The following is a 4,894-nucleotide window of genomic DNA, read 5'->3' on the forward strand; positions in this document are numbered from 1 at the left end:
ATCCTCCCTATCAGTATGTTACCTACACCGCATCCTCCCCATTGGTATGCTACCTACACCTTATCCTCTCTCATCAGTATGCTACCTACACCTTATCCTCCCCATTGGTATGCTACCTACACCTTATCCTCCCCCATCAGTATGCTTCCAGCACCTTATTCCATCCATCAGTATGCTACCTACACCTTATCCTCCCTCATCAGTATGCTACCTAAACCTCATCCTCTCCATCAGTATGCAACCTACACCTAATCCTCCACCATCATTATGATATCTACACCTTATCCTTCCCCATCAGTGTGCTATCGACAAATTATCCTCCCCATCAGTGTGCTACCAACACCTTATCATCCCCATCAGTAAGCAACCTACAACTTATCCTTCCTCCATCATTTTGATACCTACACCTTATCCTTCCCCATCAGTGTGCTATTTACACATTATCCTCACCCATTAGCATGCTAGCAGCACCAAATCCTCCCCCATCAGTATGCTACCTACAACTTATCATCTCCCATCAGTATTATATCTACACCTTATCCACCCAATCAGTGTGCTAGCTGTACCTTATCCTCCCGAATAAGTATGCTACCTACACCTTATCCTCCATCAGCAGAATCCTACCTACACCTTATCCTCACTATTAGCATGCTACTTACACCTTATCCTCCCCATAGGTACACTACCTACACCTTATCATACCCAATTGGTATGCTACCTACACGTTTTCACCCCATCAGTATGCTTCCTACACCTTATCATCCCCAATCAGATTGCTACCTACACCTTACCCTCCCTCATCAGTATGTTACCTACACCTTAACTTCCCCCATCAGTATGCTACCTACACCTTATTCTCCCCATTGGTATGCTACCTAGACCTTATCTTCCCACATCAGACTGCTACCTACACCTTATCCTCATTATCAGTATGCTTCCTACACCTTACCTTCCCAATCAGCATGCTACCTACACCTTATTTGCCCCATTGGTATGCTACCTACAACATATCTTCCCACATTAGACTGCTACCTACACCTTATCCTCACTATCAGTATGCTACCTACACCTTATCCTCCCCCATCAGTATGCTACCTACACCTTATCCTCCCCCATCAGTATGCTACCTACACCTTATCCTCCCCCATCAGTATGCTACCTACACCTTATCGTCCCTCAACAGTATGCTACCTACAGCCTATCCTCCACATCAGTGTGACAGCTGCACCTTATCCTCCCCATCAGAATGCTACCTAAACCTTTATCCTCCCCCATAAGTATGCTACTAACACCTTATCCTCCATCAGCAGTATGCTACCTACACCCTATCCTTCCCCATCAGAATGCTGCCTACACCTAATCCTCCCTATCAGTATGATACATGCAACTTTTCCCGCTACCATCAGTTTGCTACCTAAACCTTTATCGTCTCCCATCAGTATGCTACCTACACCTTATCCTCCCCATCAGTATACTAACTACCCCATATCCTCCCGATCCGTATGCTACCTACACCTTACCCTCCCTCATCAGTTTGCTGCCTACACCTTATCCTCCCCATCAGTATGCTACCTACACCGTATCCTCCCCATCAGTATGCTACCAACATCTTACCATCCATATCAGTATACTACCTATACCTTATTCTCCCCATCAGTATGCAATATACACCTTATCCTCCACCATCAGCACGCTACCTAAAACTTATCCACCCCATCAGCATGCTTCCTGCACCTTATCATCCCCTATCAGGATGCTACCGCCACCTATCCTCCCCATCAGTGTGCTAGCTGAACCTTATCCTCCCTCATCAGTTTGCTGCCTACACCTTATCCTCCCTCATCAGTATGCTATATACACCTTATCCTCCCCATTGGCATGCTACCTACACCTTATCCTCCCCCATGAGAATGCTACCTAAACCTTTATCCTCCCCCATCAGTATGCTATCTACAACTTATCCTCCCCCATCAGTATGCTACCTAAACCATATAAATCCCCCATCAGTATGCAACCTACACCTTATCCCCTCCATCAGTATGCTACATACACATTGTCCTCTCCATCACACTTCTAGCTGCACTATATCATCCCGCATCAGTATGCTACCTACACTTTATCCTCCCCCATCAGACTGCTACCTACACTTTATCCTCACCATCACTATGCAACCTGCACCATATCCTCCTCATCAGTATGTTACCTACACCTTATCCTCCCTATTAGCATGCTACCTACACCTTATCCTCCCTATTAGCATGCTACCTACACCTTATCCTCCCCATAGATACACTACCTACACCTTAGCATACCCAATCGGTATGCTACGTACACATGATCATCCCCATCAGAATGCTTCCTACACCTTATCATCCCCAATCAGATTGCTACCTACACCTTATCCTCCCCCATCAGTATGCTACCTACACCTTACCCTCCCTCATCAGTATGCTACCTACACCTTAACTTCCCCCATCAGTATGCTACCTACACCTTATTCTCCCCATTGGTATGCTACCTACACCTTATCGTCCCACATCAGACTCCTACCTACACCTTATCCTCACTATCAGTATGCTACCTTCACCTTTTCCCGCCCCATCAGTAAGCTGCCTACACCTTTATCCTTCCCATCAGTATGCTACCTGCACCTTATCCTACCCATCAGTATTTTACCTCCACCTTATCTTCCCCATTAGTGTGCTACCTCCACCTTATCCTCCCATCAGTATGCTAACTACACCATACCCTCCTCCATCAGTATGCTACATGCATTTTTATCCTCCCTAAACCTTCTCCTCCCCATCAGTATGCTTCCTGAACCTTATCCACCCCATCAGTATGCTACCTATTTCTTATCCTCCCCCATTAGTATGCTAACTGAACCTTATCCTCACCCATCAGTGTGCTACCTACACCTTATCCTCCCCATCAGTATGCTACCTACACCTGTACCCTCCCCTATCAGTTTGCTTCAAAAATGTGCATTGTGATCAAGAAAACGAGTGAGCGGTTTTGATTTTGTGTTTTATGTTTTTAATCTGTAAGGAGCCACACCGATTCTTAGTCGTTTGAAAAGACTGAAAATTATCCCTATATGAAAACCATACAAGAGCAGACTTTAAATTGTGCCAATATAAAAGAGTTCCGCAATCAGTCCAAGGCATTTCAGACACATTGCTAATGGGTTTCCAGTGGAGGAGAGAAGAGAAAAAAAATCAAATGAAGAAAGATGCTATCGGAGCCAATCACAACCCTTCATTCATTTTTTTAAGATTCAAGTCGGTCCCCCGAAATCCAATGTCTGTTAGTTTTTGTTTGTCCTCATTAAATAAACGTTGAATCTGTATGATACCCAGTGATGTAAAACAATTGACTTTTTGGTAGCCTGTGATTGACTTGACAGAGAATCAGTGTGGTCTTTATGGCCTTCCCTGTGGCTCAGTTGGTAGAGCATGGTGTGTGAAACGCCAGGGTTGTGGGTTCGATTCCCACGGGGGGCCAGTACAAAAATACTGTAAGTCGATCTGGATAAGAGCGTCTGCCAAATGATGTAAATAGAAATCAAAACTGGATGGTGTTCAGAGATAGATTGGAGGCATGGAGTTGAAGGATGGGACCAAAAATAAACAAAATATGTGAAATATACTGTGTCTGTAAAATGTATATAATATGTAGAAGCATAAGTGGCATTGTCCATTAGTTTACTCCAACTAGGCGTAGAATGGTAGGGTTATTGGAAAATTTATAAATATGCAGTGCATTAGTAAAGTATTAAGGACTATTCACTTTTTCCAAAATGTGTTACGTTACAGCCTTATTCTAAAATTGATTAAATGCATTTTTTCCCTCATCAATCTACACACCATACCCCATAATGACAAAGCAAAAATAGGTGAGACTCGAAATTGAGCTCAGGTGCATCCTGTTTCTATTGATAATCCTTGATATGTTACTACAACTTGATTGGAGTCCACCTGTGGTAAATACAATTGATTGAAGATGATTTGGAAAGGCACACACCTGTCTATATAAGATCCCACAGTTGACAGTGCATGTCAGAGCAAAACCAAACCATGTGGTTAAAGGAATTGTCTGTAGAGCTCCGAGACAGGATTGTGTCGAGGCACAGACCTGGGGAAGGGTACCAAAACATGTCTACAGCATTGAAGGTCCCCAAGAACAAAGTGGCCTCCATTATTCTTAAATGTAAGAAGTTTGGAACCACCAAGACTCTTCCTAGAGCTGGTCGCCTGGCCAAACTGAGCAATCTGGGGAGAAGGGCCTTTGTCAGGGAGGTGACCAAGAACCCAATGGTCACTCTGACAGAGCTCCAGAGATTCTCTGTGGAGATGGGAGAATCTTTCAGAAAGACAACCATCACTGCAGCACTCCATCAATCAGGCCTTTATGGTAGAGTTGCCCGACGGAAGTCACTCCTCAGTAAAAGGCACATGACAGCCCGCTTTGAGTTTGCCAAAAGGCACCTAAAGGACTCTCAGATCATGAGAAACAAGATTCTCTGGTCTGATGAAACCAAGATTGAACCCTTTGGCCTGAATCCCAAGCATCATGTCTGGAGAAAACCTGGCACCATCCCTACGGTGAAGCATGGTGGTGGCGGCATCATGCTGTGGGGATATTTGTCAGCGGCAGGGACTGGGAGACTAGTCAGGATCGAGGGAAAGATGAACGGATCAAAGTACAGAGAGATCCTTGATGAAAACCTGCTCCATAGTGCTCAGGACCTCAGACGGGTGAAGGCTCACCTTCCAAAAGCACATCACCCTAAGCACATAGCCAAGACAATGCAGGAATGGCTTCGGGAATGTCCTTCAATGTCCTTGAGTGGCCCAGCCAGAGCCCGGACTTGAACCCGATGAAACATCTCTAG

The 4,894-nt window shown here is 44.9% G+C and overlaps 1 non-coding gene across 1 annotated transcript; it reads left to right on the forward strand.

Annotated features, from left to right (window-relative positions):
• Positions 1 to 3,427: 3,427 nt before the first annotated feature.
• On the forward strand, positions 3,428 to 3,503 carry trnas-uga (transfer RNA serine (anticodon UGA)). The gene has a single exon. It is a non-coding gene; the product is annotated as a tRNA-Ser (tRNA).
• The last annotated feature ends 1,391 nt before the right edge of the window (positions 3,504 to 4,894 follow it).

The sequence above is a fragment of the Salmo salar genome, chromosome 14, assembly GCF_965601325.2.
Source record: "Salmo salar chromosome 14, fSalSal1, whole genome shotgun sequence".
In the NCBI taxonomy this organism is placed as follows: Eukaryota; Metazoa; Chordata; class Actinopteri; order Salmoniformes; family Salmonidae; genus Salmo; species Salmo salar.